The sequence below is a fragment of the Quercus robur genome, chromosome 11 (assembly GCF_932294415.1).
Source record: "Quercus robur chromosome 11, dhQueRobu3.1, whole genome shotgun sequence".
Lineage (NCBI taxonomy): Eukaryota > Viridiplantae > Streptophyta > Magnoliopsida > Fagales > Fagaceae > Quercus > Quercus robur.
In genome coordinates, this window is record NC_065544.1 from 28188998 (window position 1) to 28213376 (window position 24379).

The window sequence follows — 24379 nt, forward strand, 5'->3', positions numbered from 1 at the left end:
GTGCTCTGTTGTTCCACTATTTTGAGATGTGTGATTTTCCTCTCTCTCTTTTTCCTTGACTTGAATTTCCTCTTTAGAAGGAAAATCTTGATTGAAAAAGTTGTTTTTTATTTTATTTTTTGAAATTTGAATTTCTTTGAAAAATGATACCCTTTGTTCTTGACCATCCTTGAAAAATTTATTTTTCCTTCCTTGACAATTGAAATTTTCTTGAAATTGATACCATCTCTCTTTGAAAATCTTTGAAAAGTTGTTGTTGTTGTTGTTTTTTTTTTTTTTTTTTTTTTTTTCATATTTTTTTAAAAATAAATAAATAAAAGCAAAACATTTTTTTGGGTGAGTTCACTGAGTCAACTTAGTCAAACTTGAGTTGACTTAGCAACTCAGATGTGTTAAAAAATGGGGGGCCAAATTTTTGGCCCCTTTTTGTGCTTGTTTCCATCATTTTTTTTTTCACTTTTTCTTCTTCACTCTCTTTTCTTCCTCCACTGTTACTATTCACAAGCTTCTTTCACTTGCATTTTCTTCATTCTTACACCATTTCTTCCTTAGAAAATCACTTCCCTAGGCTTCTAAACTTGATTTCATTCATTTCCCTCAATATCTCTTCAGATCTTTGTGTTCTTGACACCTTTGCAACAAACCCATTTTATTGAAACCCATCTCCAAGCCTCCATTTTTTGCATCTTCAATGGCATCTTCTAAGGGTCCATCTTTTCTTACTTTCAATGGGAAGAATATCATCCATCCCTTGAATGGAATGAGGAAGAGGGGCTCCTTCAAGACCCTAAGACCCATTCTCCACACTCCAAAAAAGACTTCAAGGTGAGCTCCTTTTTTTTTTTTTTTTTTTTTTGTTTCTTTGTTGGCAACTTTGTTGATTTTATGTTTTGTTGAGAGCTTGATGTTGAGACATTTTCATTTTGTTGCTGTTTGTTCTTGTTGGAATTTTGAACATTGTATGATTTGGTTGGAAACTCTTGTGTGATCATGTTGTGCTCCTGGCTTTGGGGCATTTTTGAATTGTTGAGTTATTTGGTATGAAACTTGGACAATGTTGATGACTCATGAAGTTTGGCAATGTAAGTAACTTGTGGTATTGTTGAATGAATTTTGACTTGAATTTTATGGGTATTGAAATCATGAAAATTTGACATGTAGGCTTGATTGAACAAACTCACTTTTGATGAGTGTGGAAGTTTGTTGGAATGTGTAAGTCTTATTTCATGAGTATGGAAATTTTTATGGGTATGGGTATGGAAAATTTTTGTGGTGGTATGGATTTTTATGTTGGACATGGGAATTTTTTTTTAACATGGGATTTTTTGTTGGACATGGAGAAATTTTTTTATGTTATATATGGAAAAATTTTTGTTGGTGTTAGACATGGGATTTTTGGCATAGGATTTTTTGTTGATCGTGGAATTTTTGGCATAGGATTTTTTGGAATGAGTGGACATCTCAATGATTGGCTAAACTGTGTTTTGTAAAACCTCAAGAGTCAAGCTAGCCTCTAGATGTTGAAAGGCATGTGGGAGATATTGTCCCCGGATATTAAGAACATCATTAACGAAGCCAACTTCCAGACCATTTTTCAAGCTCTATTGGATCATGATACCAATGAGTATAAGGATCTTCAATTACTCCTTGCTTTGTTAGAGCGATTTTGGGACACTACTTGCACTTTCCATTTTCCAGGCATTGGTGAGGTGATGTTGACACCCTATGACTTCTCAGCCATTACTAGCTTGAAATTGGGTGGTGAAAGAATTAAAGTTAATGATTTCATCACCTCAGCAGAGATTACAAGTATTTTGGGTGTGATGCCTTCCAAAATTAGGAGCAAAAATGTATCCTTGATGTGGTTGTACACCAATATTGAGAGCTGTAAGACTATAGCAACCAGCACTCGCATGTTCATGCTTCTCTTCACTGGAATTCTCTTATGTCTAGACTTGGGTAGTACTGTGAGCTTGCGCTATTTATAGAGTCTGAGGGATATTGGCTAGACCAAAAATTATGATTGGGGTGGCATGGCTTATACAACCCTTTTGCATTTCATGACTCAACTTTCTCAGTGTAGCCTCTTAAGCTTAAAAGGTGCACCCTTTGTTTGGTAGGTAAGGTTTTGAATTCTTGGTTATGTGTGTCTTGGAGGGTCATTTTGGTTGTGCTGCCGTTAATGATGTATGCTGATTTTTTCAGGTTTGGATGTATGAATATTTTGGGGTTGGTCCTCAAGTTTTGGAAGATATTGGCGACATGTATCCAAGGTTTCTTCGTTGGCTGCCTAAGTATCGTTTGTCAACGCCTCCCAATTGTTCTTTGCAAGCTTGGCACATGGTGATTGATAACTTGACTGCTGATGATGTGAGTTTTTTGTTCTAGGTGTTTTGTGTTTGGTTAAGAGTTTTTGTGTTGTTTTTTGTTTGCTTTGTGGTTCAGCTTCCTCTCATTCTAGGTTCTTTGTGATTTTTAGATGTCTTTGGATCCTTGGCTTGGCTGTGAGGAGCGTGCTGAGTGTGAATGGACTTAAGAACTGAATGGTCGTCAAGTGCTGTTTGAGTGTGGCCATGGGAGATATTGGTATCTTGGTGACCAGGTATTAGCTCAAGTTCAACATGTGTGCCCTCCTGAGATGATTCCAGTTCATCCTTGTACCTCCATTCGGTTGGCAAACCTTTTAGCTAATGAAGAAATTGCTCATGCTCGATTCGGCTATGTTGTTTCGAGGACACTAAGAGATTATCTTGAATTTGTCCAGACTCAATTGCAAGGTTGTCTAGCTGGCATTCCTATAACCTTGGTAGCTTTCTTTCTTTCCGAAGTCAATTTGCATCATGTCTTGCATTTCTTATACTCTTTGTTTCAACTTTTGTGAAAATATCTTCATGTTGCACTTATAGGCTTCATCCTCTGAAGAGGAGGAGAGTCCTCCTCCTAGCCATACTGATGGCTCTTCTAGTTCTTTCATGGAGACATGTCCTCATTTTCCTGCCTGGCAATATGAAGTGATGAACTCTGATGGGTCATACAGCTCTATGAATCTAGACCGGCCAAAGTACACCCCAAATGTCCCTTGGAATGACCTAGTATGTTCTTGAATCCTTTAATCTTTTGTCATTTTTTCTCATTGAGTTATTCATGAATCGGTGAATCTATGCTTCAGGTCGGCGTTGATCTTGTAGAAGAAAGCACGCAGATGATTGGAGGTTTGGAATTGGTGGCGCGCATTCAATCTTCTTAATATGTGCTTAATGAAATGAACTGGGTAAAAGATGATACTTCCTTAGTGTTTCTATTTGAACTTCCATGATAATGGATTTAACACTTTTCTCTGTTGATTCTTTAGAACAAGCTAAAAGTTCAATTAGTGTATAAAACACTATGAACATTTAGACCCCCAATTTACAAATTACCAATTCAAGCTTAATATCAAATAATTAATGTGCGGAATATGAACATAAACTAAGTACAGAATTGATAAACAATCTAAACCAAATAAAATCACATCCATAGCAGAAATTAAATGGCAAAGATTAAGGAAAGAGAGATGCAAACACAAGGACAACACACAATGTGTTATCGAAGAGGAAACTGAAGCCCTCGGCGTAAAACCTCTCTGCCGCCCTCCAATCGGTAAACAATCTACTTAAGAATGTAGTTGGGATACATGAATAGCAGAAGACCCTCCAAGCCTAATCTACCCAATGTAACTAAGCCCTTCAAGCTCCTACTCCAATGAGGTTACGCCGAACCTATTTCTTTTTTAGCTTACTAGATTCCACTACTTGACCATAGCATCAACCAATATGAAATTGGTCCCTTCTTAACTACTTCCCAAACACCAAATATCCTTTTTACAAATATAGGTATGGTGAGAAAAGGTTTTGGTAATGTACCTCTCAAGGATTTGACAATGGAGAGGAAGAGAGTAGAGGAATTTGAAGAGTCTTTATGTGAAGATTGTGGATGAATCAATCTTGTTTTTCTCTAGGGTTTCTCACTCAAAATTCTTTCTGGAAGCTCTCTAAATTTCGTGGGTATAAGGGTCTATATATAGTAGGGTGAGAAAGGAATGTGAAGAGTCAGTTTTTCCCAAACGGGTGGTCTGGCAACTTGGCCTCGCGACTGGGCTGAGTCGCGAGTTCAAGCCGCGAGCTAACAGCATGGCTAGCCTGGGACTTTTGTCCTGTAATGCAACAACTGGCATGACTCTTTAGCTCTCCTGCATGCTTCACACATGTGTCAACTTTGGCGGCTTGCCAGTCGTGAGTCACCCTCGAGTTCCAGCCGCGAGTCTCTGCATCTTTGCACAATCTTGAGCATTTCTTTACACTCTCTCATTGACTACCCTTACATGATTCCCACCTAAATATAGGGTTACTAATTGCTAAAATACAAGCAAATTTGACACGGAATAAAGCCAACAAGATGGTTGATAAAATTCAACCTTACACAATCGAATGGCAATGGTTGATGCCAACACAAGATCCTTGAAGGAGAGAATCAGAAATCTTGAACTTTAGAACCGGCAACAAGAATCTCGGTTTTATGCAAATCAAGAAGGAGACACTGAGGGTGGCTCCTCTATGGGTGGGCCTAGGAGATCTTCCCATAGGCGGACCCGAAGTCCCAATGATGCTTAACCTATATTTTAATTTTCCTGTAAAGATAAGAAAGTACTTCTTAGATAATTTGTGTTAATTTCTGCTCTTAGCTCTTTATCTTTGGATTGCTACTAATCTTACTGAAACTCAGATGAGACAAGTTTAGAATTCACCTGATGAAGTCTTGTAATGAACAATTTGAACTTATCCAACCACCTCTGATGTGATTTGCACATACCTGAATGAGGCACGGCTGAATGCCCCTAGTTTGGAAATTTTATGCATGATGACCTTTTATTTTTTGAAAAGACATTTTCTCTATTTTCTTTTTTTGAAAAAGCGGTGAGTGATTTTTACTTGTTCTAGAGAGGGGATAAGGCATAGCCAAATGCCCCTAGTTTAAGAGATGAATGCATGACTTTGGAAAATCTTGATTTGATTAATTTTTCTTTTCCCCATTTTTTTTTGAACAAGTGATGCAGGTGATTTTTTGAAAATAAATGGACAAGGCATGTCTAAATGCCCCAGTTTGACAATCCATGCAAAATTTTCAGAAACTTTATTGCATAATCAACTTTTTTTTGAGTGAAAAATAGAGTCTAAACGGACCTGTGAAGTGCCCGAAAACACAAAATAGGGTAATCGGGCCTTGGTTGAGCTGGGTGCCAATCGACACTCTTGGAGTGCCAACTGGCACTTTGAGGTGTCGACGGGCACGCTTAATTTTGCCCCGATTCTTTGCGATTTTCCAATGCATTTTCTATGTTTTTGAGTTTTTTGAAAAATATTTTCTCTCTTTGGGACTATGAAACACTTTCCTAGTCAACTAAAAATTCTTGAAACCTATTTAAACCTGGTTAGGGTCTTAGGTAACTTATTTTAGCAACTAACCTGCAAACAGATCTTTGAATCAAAGTTATCAAGAAACAACAATCACATGCAAGAGTTATACATGGCTAACAATCAAAATTTTCCTCATTCAACCATTCATGATATCAATAGATGGGTTCGTAGCTTTGATTTTAGCACTAAGACCAATTTTATAGCCTACAAGCTAGAGGGAATCAAGCCTTTGAGGAATGTCAAGATCAACTAGGATTTCCTCTGTGTTGTCGTGAAGTTCTAGGATATTGAAGACCATGTATTCCGGTTTTGAAACCGTTGAACTTTGTCCCACAATTGAAGAATTTTCAGCTATTTTGGTTTATGATCTAGGCAAAAAATCCATAGTAGTTTCTTATGATCTCAGACATAGGGAGATTTTATCTGGTGCTCTACGACTTTCTACTTCAATTACCAGTAGCATGATTGAAGGTCACATGGTGAATCTTTATGCAGTTGTTTCAAGATTGATTAACAAACGTACTCATGGAGTGACTGACAACATACAGAAGAATTTTGGCTTAGCTCTTTCCTTCATGGGAGGATTTTTGCTTTGCTCTGGAAGGCCTAGTTTTGTGGATGCTCGAGCCATAGGCATTGTGAGTCAAGTTAAGGAAGGTGATAATCCTACTTCTTTGATCTGGCAGAAACTCTTTTAGGATTGGACTCTGTATATCTTAGTGGAGAGTCACAAAACTTTCTTGGGAGTCCCTTGACTTTGCAGATATGATTGATGGAAAGACTGGACATGATTGCAACGCCTTCTATCACTGATTAAGGTCCTGGCAATTTCCTTAGTAGGACTATCCTCAAATCTAAGTGTCAAACTGAAAGTGACTAGGTGAAATTTCTGAACATGAAATCGAGTGTTTCAATTCGATAGAATTGTTATTGGTGGAAGTGCCCACCTTCTTTGTTGTGGTCCCTGGGATTAAATTACATCTTCATAATTGGATTAAGGAGGGCTACTTTCTATAAGGCTAATAGACTCTTGAGGCAATTCTAATATGAGCAGGGGGTGCCGGTGGAAAAGGAAGAAAACCTTTCGCTCCTATGGACACAAATCCTACTTCTATACGGAATATGTTGTTAGGCTTGGAGATGGCTAACCGAGTGGATTAATTTTTTTGTTAAGGTTCACTTTCATAGGATGACCATAAAATACTCTAACTGGTGGGTGAACAAAATTGCGAATAAGGAGGTTGACATGGCTGATATTAGGAAACAATTTCATAGAGACAACCAAGAAAGACATGAGGCTAACAACTATGAGTTTAAAAGGAGGGACAAAGATGACAAAGAGAAAAGACTAAAGAAAAAATGACCCTCTTATTTTTTTTGGCTTTGAACATGTTTATTTTAAAAGTTGATGTGAAACTCTTAGGTTGAGGAATTTTTTAGGACTTTTAGGTTAAGGGTTTTATTTAGGGTTTAGGTTTTTAGGGTTTGATTTTTTATTTTTTATTTTTATTTTTAGGGTTTGGTTTAGGTTTTAGGTTTTGATTTCTGTGTAATGACATGGTTTAATGGAATAGTTGAATTTTGAAAACAGTTTTTTTTGCTTAATGGGTAAATGGTGGGTTTGGGGAAGTTGTGACTCGACCAATATATGGTTGCCTACATAACTCCTTAACAGAAGGATTTGGTCATCACATAGTTCATTTTTATTTGCCTTAACTTTTGCCTAGGCTGCCTTTTCGGGTTTTCAACCTACCAAGCTCTCTCACTCTTTTTTTTTTACTCTTCTTTTGCTTAAATCGCCCTTTAGGGTTTTTAACCTAACTCTTTTTTTTATTTTTTTTTATTTTTATAATTTAATTTTAAATTTTTATTTATTTTTTTTGCCAAACCTAGGAAAGTGAATAACATAATTTACAACCACTTCAGACGTGGTGTTTTCGGACCACCTCAGACGTGGTGTTTTCGGACCACCTCAGACGTGGTATTTCTTCAATTGATCCATATTGGTTGGCTCAGTAAAAGGGTTTGAATCTAAGTCCATCAACCTTACTGTTGCACCAGAGTATATCTGTCACGCCCCAAACCCGATACCCGGATTTGTGACCATGACCGGCATGCTAATATCAAGTTTAAACCTGATATTAACAAGAACCAACTTAACTTTTACAAAACTTTTCCAAAAACTTCTCTTTTTTCTTTTCATACTTGTTTCTTTACTTCTTGATATAATTTTTCACTTGACAGTTAGAGCATCTACACCATACTCAAAATATAACATAATCCACCAGTCATTTGATTTCCATACTTTTACATAATACATCTCTTAATACTTTTAGGTACACAACTTTCATTTGATTCTAGAATACACAATAACTATAACGCTAAATGTCAGAATGCTAGTTTAGGATCTATACATATAAAACTAAAACCAGCTCCTTCCAAACTCGACTAAGGCTCTCTCTGCTCCAAAATAAAACCTGTTAACTAAAAGAGTGGAAGGGGTGAGCTACACAGCTCAGTAAAGGTAAGATATATGAGAATTCAATAAGGATGCATGTAAATCATTTCATTTTATGATTATTCAGATAGGAGAACATCTTTTCATGCTTAGTATTTTATACTATTTATGATAATAGCTTATACGCTCTTCGTAGTAAAATAATTGTTCTCCTTTTTGCTTATCAGATTGATATTACCAAAACCTTTCGGATTAAACTTCTATCATTTTCTACAAAGTCACCACATATATTCTCATTACAAAATAATCATTTTAACGTAAATCAATTATTCGGCAACTTTGTATTAAACTAGAAACATCTTGACCCAATAAGAAAACCTTTCTTTATAAACCTCTTCTCATAGAATACTATAACTTTCATGATCAGAAAACTTAACGTTTCATAAAAACAGATATCTGATACTTTTAAACATAAACTTGTACTTTTATCAAAAACTTTACTTTTATAGCATAACAGAACTTCAGAAACTTTTATCTTTAATGAACAGCTTTTCTTTTCATTAGAAACTTCTTGCCATGAGAGCTTTCACTTTTCACAATGCATTTAAACAAAATAATTCTCTCATGATTAATAACATAACATAGCTATTCATAACATATTGGTTAGTCCATGTTTGATAAGCTGTACAGAGAAGGCCTCATCACATTTGGGTGCCCCCGTGTGTATGATATTGTCCCCTTTGGGAGGCCTGATGGCACATCCCCTCTAGGTTTTGTTCCTCCCCGCCGTCCGTACACATTGGGGAGAAGGCCTTATTCAGATTAGAGTTACGGGCAACCCCATTTCCTCTACTTTAAATGGCCTAGAGTTACGGGCAGCCCCATTTCCTCTATTTTAAATGGCCAAACAGATAACATATTTCCATGGAAAGCCAGTAATTAACCCCTACTAGCCGAGTTCAGATTACCAGAGGACATAACCCGAAAACATTTCATACTTTACATCATACTGAAATTTCTTCTTTTGCATAACATTTCATAATCATAGCACTTCCATTCTTTTCATTAAACATCATGTTCGTGAAATCAATAATAGCATCAATGTGCTTAAATCATATACATAAGTTTTTCGAAAGCTCACGAACATATCTTTGTCAGAATAATGATTACATGCCATATCTCTAATCAAAAACATTTTAATGCATAATATACTTTAAAATAACCTCATGACTTACCAAACGCCCATATAACTTATCCCTTACCTGAAAGCAGAGGAACCGAGAGCCTAAAGTCGAAGGAGCTTAGACTTGGATACTGGTAACACCTAAACCATAAATCAAAGCTTATTACTATCCATAATTCTTTACCATAAACTTCACATTCATCTCAAAGCCTATTTCTTAGAATTAAGGAAATCCTAATCCCACCTCAACGAGGTTCCCACAAACAAAAAAATACATTCATCAACAACAAGTACAAAATCCTAGAGAAACCAACATTCTTATATTAATCCCATATCTCTAAAAGAGCTAACTTTATTTCAAAAGGTGCTTTAAGGTTAGGGCAATAATGCATGCATAAATATAAAATATTTTAAGCATGATCATGTAACTATATAGATTCATATGATAACATACAACACGTCGGGCAAAACAGCTTCATACATACAACCATCCCATGGTTTACAACCCCTTCCTTTGGGTACTAAACCTCAAAACAAGTTACACAAAATTAATCTATGATCGAAACATACCAAAAGATAATCATATCAAATTATAGCTCAAAACATTCACCCTAACTTGATAATTAAATCCACAAAGTTAGGCATGTCCCTTACTATTCACTGTTCTATTCCAGCAGCATAGGCTCCATTTTTAAAATACAAACGGGCTACTCAAACACATCCAATTGTCATGAAATTTTACATAACTACTCCCCTATATGTCCAGTATATACCATAAAAATTTCGGAGTCAAAGCATAAACCCATGATTTACTAAAAATCACGCAAGACAGCATACTCAAATCTTTCCTGTCAGAAATTCATGCAACTTATAAATTAAACCATTAATTTTATGTTCATCCAAATGCTGTGAGACCAATTCAATAACAACCAAAAGTGTCTTAAGTTTCATAGGAATTATCCCTAGCATCCAAATTCACTATATAAAATTTAATACATAATTTAACATGCATGAACACAGAATCTGTCACAGTGACAGCTTCAGAACATATTCTTACAAAATCATCAACAAATAGTAATAAGCCTTAATTTCATTTGGGTATTTTTATACCTATAATTAACATACTAAAATATGTTATTAAACATTAAATAAACCATAATATCATTAAACCTTCAAATCACTAAAACAGAATCACCAATTCAACTTCCAAAAACAGAGCAGAGAACAAAGAGGAAAAGTAAGCAAACAATTATACTATCCAAATACACAAAATCAGATGAGGTTTAATTACTTACCCACCACAATTTGAAGCTGAAACCTTAGGGTTAATTGTTTAATTTCATCTTTAGAGAGGAATGTATTGTGTTGGTGAGAAAGGGAGGGCTGCCGTGTAGAAGCAACAGAAGAAGAGAGAAAGAAGAACAAAGAAAGAGGAAAAGGAGTAGAGAGAGAGGGGCTGGACTTCTGATCTGATGCAGCCAAGAAAATGAGAAAAGTGTGAAGACTTTTGGGGCAGCAAAATCAGATAAGAGAGGTGGAAAAATTGGGGTGGATACGTGTATGGCTAGGGAAAGAAATATCCCACCCACTTTCAACTTTCTTGCATTCACACTTATATATATATATATATATTCTTTGCATTCACACTCATTTACAAATAATAATATCACTTTACACACACACACATATATATCCTTACCTTTATAAAGTTAAGAGCATATATGTTCTATAATATCTCATGCATCATACATAGTTAAAACACCAACAACTATAAATATATATATATATATATATATCTCATAACTTAACCACTAAATATAGTTTTGCACATACTAAATATGTACTTATAATACAAATAGCCATTTCAATTATTTATAATCTTTAAAATTCTTATTCAATGACATTATAAAATAATATATTTATTAAATGCTTTGTAAGTAAGTGGCTTAAAATATTAATAACACTTAGCCACTTAAACACATAGTTTAATTATAAAAATTGGGTCGGGGTGTTACAATATCTGCTTGATAATATATGGGACTGCTCAATTTTGCTTGAACTTCCCGTTTGTCTCTTGAATCGGGGCTCGGATCGGGGCTCGGATCTCTTTCAGTATTAAATCTCCCAACTTCAAATCTCTAGTTCTTACTTTCTTGTCAAAAGCTTTTCTAAGTATCCTTTGATAACCTTGAATGTGATACAAGGCCTTGAGTCTTTTCTCATCCATCATACATAATTTGTCATATCTACTTTGCAACCAATCTACCTCAGGGATTTCACTCTCCAGTACTTTTCTTAATGAATGGACTCCCATTTTAATGGGAAGGATTGCTTCCATTCCATACACCAAGGAATATGGAGTGGCCCCTGTTGAAGACCGAATTGATGTCCTATACCCCCAAAGTGCATAGGGTAATTGTAGATGCCAGTCCTTGTAATTTTTTGTGCTTTTCTTCAGAATTCGCCCTATATTTTTGTTTGTAGCCTCAACATCTCCATTAGTTTGAGGACAGTAGGGTGAGGATTTGTGGTGTTGAATATTGAACTGTCGAATAAGCTTCTCTATTTCTCCCTTGAAATGTAGCCCATTGTCAGAGATAATTTCATGTGGTACCCTATATCTACAAATGATATTGGTTTGAATAAACTGAGTAGATTTTTTCAAGTTCAAAACCTTGTGTGAGAGTGCTTTTTTCTTTAGCACACAGGCCCAAGGATCCTGGGCCAAATAGTTGTGTTTTGGTGGACTGGGCTTGGTTCACCGCAGCTAAATGGGGGTTGATTACGAACCAAGTTGTGCGCAAGTCACATAAATCTCCTCAAGGCAAAAATGCGATTCCTCATTTTAAAGAATTCCTTCACTTGGTACCCCGGGCGTACTGTCGTGGGATCCCGGGACGTACTGGGCCTGTAAGAACCCAGAATCTCTGGTTCTCTGCACTATATATATATTAATACATATACATATATGTAAATGAATTTCATAAGGATGATTCAGCCACGAGGATCCTGGCCCCAATTCTCACAGACTTATGCTTTTGCACAAGACTTGTGGGATTTGGAACTCAAGTCTGAGTGGCTTTGCTTGGGTAGGGACTCAGCTTTACAAGCAAGAATATATATGTATTGAGCAGCAAGAAGCAGTAAAGAAATATGCAAAGTAATTGTTAGAAATTCTCAAATCAATATGAAATATTTCATTATTTTTCTTGATTGTGGATTACAAGTGTGCTCACTAAGACGTGATACAAGGTTCAAATAAGCTCAAAAATTACAGTCTTTGATGGCTATTCAAGCCTTTAAGACTTGCAAAGTTTGAATCCTTTTGAATCCAAGTATGTGCTATAGTGGCTGTTTCTGGGATACCGGGAGACATTCCTCTGTTTTTCTTAAATTTTACAGAGTTCTAATGACTCTGTTTTTGATATTCTTCCTACTGAAAAATTCTCTCCTTCAACATGGGTTTTCTCTTCCTTTTATAGTGTGTTTTCTAGGGCTCCATGGTACTGGTGATTTCTCTCTTTTGCCCTTCAGAGCTCGTGCTGTGACAGTCGCTCAAGGGCTGGTCTCTTCCCTTTTTTCTCATAGTTTTCATCTTTTATTGCTGTTTCTCTAAAAGTCATTTGCTGACTTTCCATTCCGGGGCGTCCTCAGCAATTAGCATTCAATCTCTCTTCTTTCAAGATTTCTCATTTAGCCGTCGGTGTTATTTCCTTGTTGTCATTATTCCCAAATAGTTGGAATCTTTTTACTGCTGGGTTGAAAGTTCTCTTCCAGTTGCTTCCCTTTATAGTTCTTCATTCTGGGTTTCTCGATGTACCAGCTTTTTATTCATGAATTGTCACTCTCCAAGTTTCTGGTTCTTTGCTGTACCATTGGGTGCTTGAGAAGGACATATCTGTTCTTCATTTATTGTATTTCGTGGTAACCCTTTTGAGCTGTCTCAATCCCACGTTAGCTGTGCTGCACGTCCCGAGGATCCCGAGCCTCTGGCAGCCTCTGGGTATCCCGGCCCAGTTCTTTCACTGGATTTTGCTGGATTTTTTAATGGCCTTTTTGCTGGAAATCTGAACATAAATTGGGCCTTAATGTTGATTCTTCTTGTTGCTTGAATTGGGCCTTCTTTACTTTTCATGGAATGTGAAATTTTAGCCTTCAACATTAGCCCCCCGAGCTCGTGGGTTACCTGTAGCCCACGCGCGAGAAAATAAATTGTTTTTGGACACTTTTCTGGTTTGTAGAACCAATGTGTAGATCAAATAATTCTTGAAGGAAACTCCAAAGGAATTGCTACACTTCCTTCATGGGATGTACTAACATGTTGCGAAAGATTAGAATTCACCTTCGTATTAGTATTAGGCTGTAGATTGGTATTCAATAAATCAACTTTGTCAAACTATCAATAATATAAGCAGATATATATGTATAACCAAATTATATTGGTATCGCATTTGATACTAAGAGTATATTTCTAGCGCTAACGTTTTTTGCTAGCAATTCTAGGATATGCTTTTTTTTTTGAAAGTAGCATACAAAAATCATGTTGAATGCATATTAAATCTTAATATAAGATAGCACAGCTTTGTCAACAAGATTTTGTTTGTTTTGCAAAATAGGTTGAATGAGGGGATCCCCCCATGAACTTTGCCAAAGATATTCTATGCATTGTAATACATGCTTGCTATGGCTTGTACCTATTGCTGGTACGTGCTACAGTTTGTACCCAGTGCTAGTATGTGCTACAAGTTGTAGCCAAGACTGGGATATGCTTACAATCTGCACTGGTATGTGCTACAGCTTGTACCCATAAACTTTTGCTTTTGACCATTTTCTTGGTCGTACTTGGAAACTTTTGCTCTTGGCAAATTTCTGGGCCATGTATTTAGAAAAATTGTTCTAGGCCAAGTCTTTGGCTAGGTACATGGAAAGTTTGCTCTTACCAAGTCCTAGGCCATGCCACTTGGAAAAATTCTGTTTTGCTCAAGTTCTGGGCTAGGTACATGGAAAATTTGCCTTTTCCCAAGTCCTAGGCCATGCCACTTGGAAAATTTGTGTTTTGCTCAAGTCCTGGGCTAGGTACATGGAAATTTTGCCTTTTCCTAAGTCCTAGGCCATGCCACTTGGAAAATTTGTGTTTTGCTCAAGTCCTGGGCTAGGTACATGGAAATTTTGCCTTTTCCCAAGTCCTAGGCCATGCCACTTGGAAAATTTCTGTTTTGATCAAGTCCTGGGCTAGGTACATGGAAAATTTTCCCTTTCCCAAGTCCTAGGCCATGCCACTTGGAAAATTTCTGTTTTGCTCAAGTTCTGGGATAGGTACATGGAAAATTTGCCTTTTCCCAAGTCCTAGGCCATGCCACTTGGAAAATTTCTGTTTTGCTCAAGTCCTGGGCTAGGTACATGGAAAATTTTCCTTTTCCCAAGTCCTAGGCCATGCCACTTGGAAAATTTGTTCATGACCATTGAATTTTTCAATCTTTAGAAAAAAGCTCCTTCGTAGCCCTTCATTTTCAAGTGGGCTTACTGAACTGATTTCTTTTCTTTTCTTTAAAGGGTTGAGGATTTGTTTTCTTCTCCGAAGATCTTCTAAAATGTCCTCTCTTAGCTGTGAACAAATCCTTTATGGAAATAATCTTCTTTTATGAGTCATCTAAGATTGCTCTCACTGGTGGACTGATGGCCAGGAGCTCCACCAAGATGATTCTGTCATGGTGTTTTCTTCAAGTGGGGGATCTTCGTACGGGGATCCTGGAAGAGGATGACTTCCTCTAGGCATGCTCGTTGAAGGTTGTCTTCACAAATCCCATAGTCTGTTTCTTTACAAGGATCTCTACCGCTACTACTTTTTTAGAGATCTTCTCACTTAATAGGTATTTCTCTTTTTCGAGGAACTGGGTTAGTGAGTTTGTTACAGCTTAGCTCTTGATAGCTCTGGGGATCCTTCAGACCTATGTTGTATTGGGAAATTAATATTAACCACCGGGCTACTCTTCAAGATTGCAAGGGCTAATTGAGGAGGTTTTTTATTGGATGAGAGCTTGTCACCAACAGGATTTGGTGGGATGAAAAGTAATGATTCAGTTGTTGAGATGCATAACTGCCATACATGCCCTTTCTATGTTGGGATACCTCATTTCAGTGTTCTTCAATGCTTTGTATGCTTGGGATCAAGATCCCAGGTACAACAATAGTGATTTTGCCATGGATAGTACCCATATGGTAGGCAAATGACTCATGATCTGTTGAAGTTTTATGAAAGACATTTGGTTGCTCAACTCCTCATATGAAAATATTCCCCTTTTTCAACAGTTTGGATAGTCCACTACTGACCAAGGTTGGTCTTGGTGTGAACTTCCTAATGTAAGAAACTCTTTCTAAGAAGCTCTTGAGTTCTCTGATCGTGGCATGCCTCTTCATGGTTGATATTGTTGTTGCCTTAGTTGGATCTATGAGGAGATCGATGTTAGGCAAAGGAAATTTATCCTTTGGACGTGCCTTATTTAATTTGCAGGAGTTCACGCCAATAAATCTTCATATTTTTTCAATAGCTCCACCAGTTGCTCTTTTTTTTTTTTTTCTGTACTGACTGCTGATTAGGATGGGCCCTGGGTTCCTTGCGTCAGCCCCCAAGTTCACCTCTTCTAGTTTTTCCTTTGGTAGGATTTATGTCTTCCTTTCCATATCTGTAAGTTTCTCCAGGATCTTCGTAAACAGTATATTAGCCTTCCTCCTTCTTTCTTTTTCTGTCCAAGGGATCCCTCAAACCATGGGCATTGCTTCCTTCTTTTAGGATGGGAACCCCTCGGCATCCTGGAGATGGGAAATTCTGACTCATCGTATCCCCAGGTTCCTCCAGGATCTCTTCCTGGGCTATCATGTAAGATGGTGGTCCGAGATCCTCTTGTAAGCTACATTCAGGTCCCGCGTGCCTTCATAAGCAATATTCTGCTTTCCCTCTAGGCTTCTTCTTCTTTTGCGATAGGAGCCCCCGAGATCCCAGATATGGGAGCCCCCCGGGATCCTAACAATGAGATATTCTTCAGCTGGAGCAGATTCATCATATAGTATATTTTCCACAAAGTTTATTATGTGCTGGATGAAAGGACTAAGATTGGCAGCGACTTTTATGGGCTTCCCATTCAATCCTTCTTTCACGTGCTAATGGTACATTGAGAGGATCAGACAATACTTGTGATGTTGTGGTTGGCCTTTAGAGCTAGTTGTAGGTGTTCTTCAGTGGTCTCTGTATCTCCTCCAAATCTTGTTATTTCCATGGGTGAGCCCAATCATTGAGCTGCAAGAGATGATAGATGCACTGTATAGTTGTTGAGTTTTCAATAATGTTGATTTTGCTGCTGACTTGCAATATAGTGTTTCTATTGATTTTCTTCAAAATATATTTAAGTCCATTACATAATAGGCTTTAGCCCCCAAGACATGAGGCGGTTGTTGAATCATGCTTGATCCACTTTCTTTTGATGCTATTATGGAACTTCTATCCATTTTTCGGATGCCTCCATTTTTTTTTATAACCATTTTACTTTGCTAGATTCGTGGAAATACTTCGCCTTTGCTGGAACCAACGATCTCTTAGGCTTTGCTGAAATTGAGGGTGTACTTAGCCTTGCTGGAATTAAGGATCTCCTCAGCTTTGTTGGGATCAAGGATCTCCCAGGCTTTACTTTCCTGGAGTCAAGGATCTCTTAGACTTTGCTGGAATTAAGAATGCACTCAGCCTTGCTGGAATAAAGGATCTCCTCAGCTTTATTGGGATCAAGGATCTCTTCAGCCTTGTTAGGATCAAGGATCTCCTCAGCTTTGTTGGGATCAAGGATCTCCCAGGCTTTGCTTTCCTGGAGTCAAGGATCCCCTAGACTTTGTTGGAATTAAGGATGTACACAGCCTTGCTGGAATAAAGGATGTACTCAGCCTTGCTGGAATAAAGGATCTCCTCTGCTTTGTTGGGATCAACGATCTCCTTAGCTTTGCTTTCCTAGAGTCAAGGATCTCCTAGACTTTGCTGGAATTAAGGATGTGCTCAGCCTTGCTGGAATAAAGGATCTCCTCAGATTTGTTGGAACCAAGGATTTCTTAGGCTTTGCTGGGATCAAGGATCTCCTAGGCCTTGCTTTTCTGGAGTTAAGGATCTCCTAGACTTTGCTGGAATTAAGGATGTACTTAGCCTTGCTGGAATAAAGGATCTCCTCAACTTTGTTGGGATCAAGGATCTCCCAGGCTTTGCTTTCCTGGAGTCAAGGATCTCCTAGACTTTGCTGGAATTAAGAATGTACTCAGCCTTGCTGGAATAAAGGATCTTCTCAGCTTTGTTGGGATCAAGGATCTCCCAGGCTTTACTTTCCTAGAGTCAAGGATCTCCTAGACTTTGCTGGGATCATGGAGCTAAGGAACTTGTCCATTTTGTTAACCTGCGCCATATGATATTATTATCAAGTTGCTGCAAAATTATTTAGTCCCACAACGTGAGGAAATTACTTTGCTATGTAATTTACATTTCACCAAATCTCTTTGATTCACTTATTTCTCTTTCTTCTTTTTCTTTTTAAACAAATGAAACAATATCATGAATTTTTTTTTTAAAAGAAAGAATAAATTAGCCCCCAAATGTGGGGCCATTTCTCTATTATGTAGCTCATAGAATCTTCATTTCATCAATATATTTCATTTGTTCACTTCTCTATTTTTCTTTAAAGCAATGAGACAATATTATGATTGTTTAAATATTACGACATGACCCCCTGTTTTTCTTTTAAAAAGCAGGGCAATGATCCATTATGTTCAAATTGTAAAGCAGAGAAAATAATAACGCATAAAACTTATCTTGTGTTGGGAAATTCCCCAAAATTCTATATAGAGTCCCTCGGTAGAACATTTGTTGGAGGAACCCGCATTTTTGGGATCTTGATGTTGAATGCACTAAGAGGAACTTTCCTTCCTCTAGGTGTTTCCTAGTTTTGGAGCCGTGCTTGCGAAGGGACTGCTTTTTCCCTCTCCTTTTTCCCAGTCCCCAGCGGAGTCGCCAAAATGTGAGAGTGCTTTTTTCTTTAGCACACAGGCCCAAGGATCCTGGGCCAAATAGTTGTGTTTTGGTGGACTAGGCTTGGTTCACCGCAGCTAAATGGGGGCTGATTACGAACCAAGTTGTGCGCAAGTCACATAAATCTCTTCAAGGCAAAAATGCGATTCCTCATTTTAAAGAATTCCTTCACTTGGTACCCCGGGCGTATTGTCGTGGGATCCCGGGACGTACTGGGCCTGTAAGAACCCAGAATCTCTGGTTCTCTGCACTATATATATATTAATACATATACATATATGTAAATGAATTTCATAAGGATGATTCAGTCACGAGGATCCTGGCCCCAATTCTCACAGACTTATGCTTTTGCACAAGACTTGTGGGATTTGGAACTCAAGTCTGAGTGGCTTTGCTTGGGTAGGGACTCAGCTTTACAAGCAAGAATATATATGTATTGAGCAGCAAGAAGCAGTAAAGAAATATGCAAAGTAATTGTTAGAAATTCTCAAATCAATATGAAATATTTCATTATTTTTCTTGATTGTGGATTACAAGTGTGCTCACTAAGACGTGATACAAGGTTCAAATAAGCTCAAAAATTACAGTCTTTGATGGCTATTCAAGCCTCTAAGACTTGCAAAGTTTGAATCCTTTTGAATCCAAGTATGTGCTATAGTGGCTGTTTCTGGGATACCGGGAGACATTCCTCTGTTTTTCTTAAATTTTACAGAGTTCTAATGACTCTGTTTTTGATATTCTTCCTACTGAAAAATTCTCTCCTTCAACATGGGTTTTCTCTTCCTTTTATAGTGTGTTTTCTAGGGCTCCATGGTACTGGTGATTTCTCTCTTTTGCCCTTCAGAGCTCGTGCTGTGACAGTTGCTCAAGGGCTGGTCTCTTCCCTTTTTTCTCATAGTTTTCATCTTTTATTGCTGTTTCTCTAAAAGTCATTTGCTGACTTTCCATTCCGGGGCGTCCTCAGCAATTAGCATTCAATCTCTCTTCTTTCAAGATTTCTCATTTAGCCGTCGGTGTTATTTCCTTGTTGTCATTATTCCCAAATAGTTGGAATCTTTTTACTGCTGGGTTGAAAGTTCTCTTCCAGTTGCTTCCCTTTATAGTTCTTCATTCTGGGTTTCTCGATGTACCAGCTTTTTATTCATGAATTGTCACTCTCCAAGTTTCTGGTTCTTTGCTGTACCATTGGGTGCTTGAGAAGGACATATCTGTTCTTCATTTATTGTATTTCGTGGTAACCCTTTTGAGCTGTCTCAATCCCACGTTAGCTGTGCTGCACGTCCCGAGGATCCCGAGCCTCTGGCAGCCTCTGGGTATCCCGGCCCAGTTCTTTCACTGGATTTTGCTGGATTTTTTAATGGCCTTTTTACTGGAAATCTGAACATAAATTGGGCCTTAATGTTGATTCTTCTTGCTGCTTGAATTGGGCCTTCTTTACTTTTCATGGAATGTGAAATTTTAGCCTTCAACATTAACCCCAATACTTTTCTGGATGTTACACCAAAAGTGCACTTCTTTGAATTCAGTCGCAACTTATAGAATTGGATTCTTTCAAAAAACTTTTGTAAAGCTGGTATGTGCCCTTCACGGACTTTGGACTTCACTATCATGTTGTCAACATAAACTTCTACTTCTTTGTGGATCAAATCATGTAACAAAGTAGTGGCTACAAGTTGGTAAGTAGCACCAGCATTCTTAGGGCTAAATGGCATGACCTTGTAGCAATATGTCCCCTATGGAGTAATGAAGAAGGTTTTCTCCATATCTTTTGGAGCCATCTTTATCTGATTGTATCCTGAAAAGTCATCCATGAATGATAACAAGGCATTTCTTGCTGTGTTATCAACCAAGATGTCAATGTGAGGTAAGGGAAAATAATCTTTTAGGCTAGCCTTATTGAGATCTTGGAAGTCTACACACATTCTCACTTTCCCATCCTTTTTCAGCACCGGAACCACATTAGCTAACCATTCTAGGTAGTTGACCACTCTCAGAAATCCTGCATTGTACTATTTCTCAACTTCTTCTTTGATATTTAAAGTCCACTCTAACTTCATTCTTCTCAACTTCTACTTGACCAGCTTCATGGTTAGATATGTTGGAATGCAATGCTGAACTATATTTGTATCAATCCCAGGCATGTCTTCATATGACCATGCAAATACCTCTTTGAATTTTGTCAGTAAGGCGACTAATGTGTCTTTCTCAGAGGAGTTTTGAGTGTTGCCCACTTGTATCATCTTAGGTTCATCGTTAGTTCCCAAGTTAACAAATTGAGTTTCTTCTTTTATAGGTTCTACATGCCCTTGTTTTAATTCCTTATTATTAAGAGTTTCTTTACCAATTTCCGAAATAAAAATATTCAAAGCCAAAAAATAAGTAGAATCAAAAATCATATTATAAGGAAAAGAGTTCTCAACAGACTCAATAGAAACAGACTCTAGAGGAATACGATCAAAATAGACTCAATAGGAACACGATCACAAATAGACTCAATAGGAACAATAATACTGGTAGAAACAGACTCAATGGGGATAGAAACAATGTTTTTAGTAGGAGTGATTGGCTCAATGGTCTTGATCTTCTTCACAGAGTCTTCCATGAGGTGGGCAGCTCCCCCCATGCCCAATTCTCCAAATTTATTGTGGCTTTAACAATGATGGGTGGCTCCCAGTGAGTTTCTTCTTCCCTCAGCATCAGTACCAGGGGGTCTTCATCCATACAATCTGTGCCTTCACCATCAATCTCCATATCTATGTGCTCGTCAGTCACATAAGCATCCAGACGCTCTATACTGCCCATTCACTCACCAAACAGATCTTGCTTTCCTTTGTTGTACGGGTGGATGTATTGGGAGAGGTACTTTGACTCATTCCCTTCTATTCTCTTATCTTCACCTTCAAGACTCTCCCGTGGTAAGTTTTGGAAACTGTGGATCATTAGCTTTTTGTCTAGGGTGGCCAATCTAGCATCTATGTCATCTTCTTCCTCAGTGTATGGGGTCAGTAAGCCAAGTTCTGAATTGTGGAATGACCCTAACTCAGGAATTTCTATACCATGCTTGTCATAACGAGGACCTGACCTTGAATTAACATCAGTAATACAGCTCTAATCTGAGGGCCGCCTATAGGAGTAATCACCATAACCTATATCATCAGCCTCTTCATCTTTAACTTCCACCTCATCTTCTACAGCTTCTAGCACATTTTCTAGCCCATTTTCCTCACTTTCAGCACCATTCTCCATATCTATAGGTTTAGTTTCAACATCATTCTCTATAGCTCCATTGTAGTAGTCTACATCATCATCAAAGTGGTCTTCATAGAAAGGTCCTACATCTTCATCTTCTTTATCACTAGGGGGTTCACCCCAATCATTGCCACTATATTGGCTATTATAGTCTTCACTATTGTTGCTTTCACTATCACTATTGTTGTCATCCTCACCATCTCCATTGTCACTACTGTTGCTATCACTGTTACTATCACTCTTTCTGTTGCTACCTTCATCATCATTACTTGGGGCTTCTCCCCTTTCCTCATCTTCATCATTTGTTCTTACTTCATATGGGTTTTTCAATGCATGTTGGCAAGCTTCCCTGTACTCTTCTTCTTTTATATTGCAGATGGCATCTCCTAAAAGTGAAGTCATTGCATCAGGGTCCATGTAATTAGCCCAATTAGTGGGGACCCAATTTGTGTCTTCTTTCTTCAGTTTTGGAAACTTGTTGTTACAATCAAAGAATAGCTCAAACCCAGGCACAATTGTTTTCAACTCAAGATCGAACCTCAGTTCAGGGAATCCCTAATAACATTAACTATCTCTAGCTTTGACAAACTTTCCATTCAATGTGGGAGTATAGGAATTTAGGGGTTCTGGGGGACAAGGAAGTCCCTTTGCCTTGGCCTTGGCATGGGCCATTCTTCTTACCTCCATCTCTAGCAAGTCATCATCAGTAGGCTTATAACCTAGCTCAAAAGGTGGTATGGCAGTGGGAATTATTAGGACTTAAGCAGTTGCCTTCTTCATAGTTTTCCCTAAGTTCATCCCCAAAAGGTAATTCATTCTCCTTATCATTGCCATCACATTATTGTTGCTGTAAGGAGCAAAGTCCATGGGGATCTTCTCCACTGCTTCTTCTATTCTTCAAAAACTAGGCTTCTCAATTTGAAGCCATCCAAGGTTAATGGCTCCTTCGTAGAATCTGTACCAAAAATGGGCTTCAATATGGTCAGAGTATCATTGTAAATGGTAACTATGGCTCCTTCATGCGAAAATCGAACCTTTTGGTATAGGATGAAGGTACGGCCTCTATGTCATGGATCCATGGTCGCCCAAGGAGCATATTGAAGCACGATGCTATGTTCAGGACATGAAATTCCACCTTCTTGATCATTGGACCTATAGTAAGCTCCAGTGTCATGGTTCCCAAGACCTCCCTTCTACTATTGTTATATGCCCTTACATGCTGATCAATCGGCATAAAATCTTCAATACTTAGGCCCAAGCAACTTGTAGTCTTTAAAGGACACACATTTAAGGCACTTCCATCATTAATTAGAACCATTGGAATCCTTTTGCCTTTGGCATATACAATAATGTGCAATAGGTCATTATGGTGCTTCCCCTTCTTCGTCAAATCTTTGTTAGAGTAGGAAATAGTGAGTTCCCTAGTTATAAACTCAATTATAGCATTCAAATCTTGAGAAGTAGTAGTTGTAGGGTCTTGTATTTGATTAAGAAGGTCTACCAGATTCTGGTGGTGCTTGTATAAGGCCATGAGTAAACCCCATAAAGATATATTGGCTTGTGTCTTCTACAGCTGCTTGAGGACCTCATCCTCTTTTGTGGGTGTTTGTTGGGTAGATTTGTTCAAGGCTTCTATCGGGTCGTCTGTCTCCAAATGTGGGGGTTTGAAGTGTCTCCCCCCTCATGATATGGGTAATTTTTGATGGGTCATTTAGATCGGTATCTTGGGGTTTGAAGTGTCTCTCCCCATATGTGAATGTTAGGTCATTTGTTTGGGGTTCGAAGTGTCTCCCCTTGCATGTGGGTGTTGGATTGTTTGATTGGGGTTCAAAGTGTCTCCCCTCATATGTAGGTGTTTGGTAACTGATTCGGGTTTGAAGTGTCTCTCCCCATTTGTGGATGTTGGGTAGTTTGACCGGGGGTTTAAAGTGTCTCCCCCCATATGTGGATACTAGGAAATTTGGGGTGTTTGTAACATCTTCACTCCATATATCATACCTTGCAATGGATGTTATACCCATCAACTCTTCCTATGTCATCATAAAGCACTCAAGTAGGTTATAAATCAACTCAGACGGGTCCTTTCCTCCTTCCTCTTCAGTCATCAAGCAATTAATCCTTGGTCCTCTCCCAAAATTGTGGTAGGGCAAGGGATTATTGGTGATGCTAGGCCATGTAGGTTGTGCAGTCACCTTAGTGTTTTATTAAATCTTGAATTGCATGACGAAGGCCAAAACACTTGTTAGTGTCGTGGCCAGGGCCTTGATGATAGGTACACCTCTTACTCACATTAAATCTTGCAGGTAATGAGTTTGGGATTGGTCTTGGGTCTAAGGGTTTTAGCAAACCCTTTGCTTTTAGTTTTTTAAACACTTGACTCACGGGCATATACAACTCATGAAATTCTCTCCTAGGCCTTGGAGGCGGCCTTTGTGATATTTGCATAGGAGTAATAGAAGCAATAAGTTGGTAAGGATCATTCTTGTATATATTAGAAACTTCTATAGTTTCAGAACTAGATCCTAAATTCTTTTTAAACCTTGATGGATCCTTGTTCTTTATAGTGCCATTATTTATAGCATCCTTAATTTGGGTTCTAGCAGCAATCAAAGCTTTAAAATTAGGAAAATATTGAGCAAACAAATACTTATGGTATACAGGCAATAAGTTTTTTACAACCATGGTTAATTTTTCTTCTTCACTTGGCCTATTCATCATTTGTGCAGCTTTAAACCTCCACTTGGTAATGAAGGTAGAGAAAGATTCTTTTGGTTCTTGCTTAGTGGTCTCCAAATCTTCCTTGTCACATCCACCTCTATGTTGTACCTGTATTGATTGTGAAACTCATAGCAGATGTCCTCCCAACTCCTTGCTTTAGCATCATCTAGGTTAAGGAACCACCTAAGAGTGGCTCCCGTGAAGGTATTTTGAAACATTCGAGCAAGTAATTCTTCAGCTACTCTTAGGGGTTGCATGGCCCT

The 24379-nt window shown here is 38.1% G+C and overlaps 1 protein-coding gene and 1 long non-coding RNA gene across 6 annotated transcripts in view; one reads left to right on the forward strand and one right to left on the reverse strand.

The window, feature by feature from the left end:
* Positions 1 to 24379, forward strand: part of LOC126707638 (peptide methionine sulfoxide reductase B5-like) — an 85283-nt gene that overhangs the window by 10723 nt on the left and 50181 nt on the right. The gene's annotated exons all lie outside the window — the stretch shown is intronic.
* On the reverse strand, positions 7726 to 10699 carry LOC126707640 (uncharacterized). Of its 4 annotated transcripts, none has more exons than XR_007649035.1 (3): positions 10390 to 10685; positions 9174 to 9235; positions 7726 to 7937 (listed from the first exon to the last, which is right to left on the reverse strand). It is a non-coding gene; the product is annotated as an uncharacterized LOC126707640 (long non-coding RNA). The 4 variants fall into 4 exon arrangements; XR_007649038.1 differs by having other exon boundaries at positions 7726 to 7930; positions 9147 to 9235; XR_007649037.1 differs by having other exon boundaries at positions 9147 to 9235.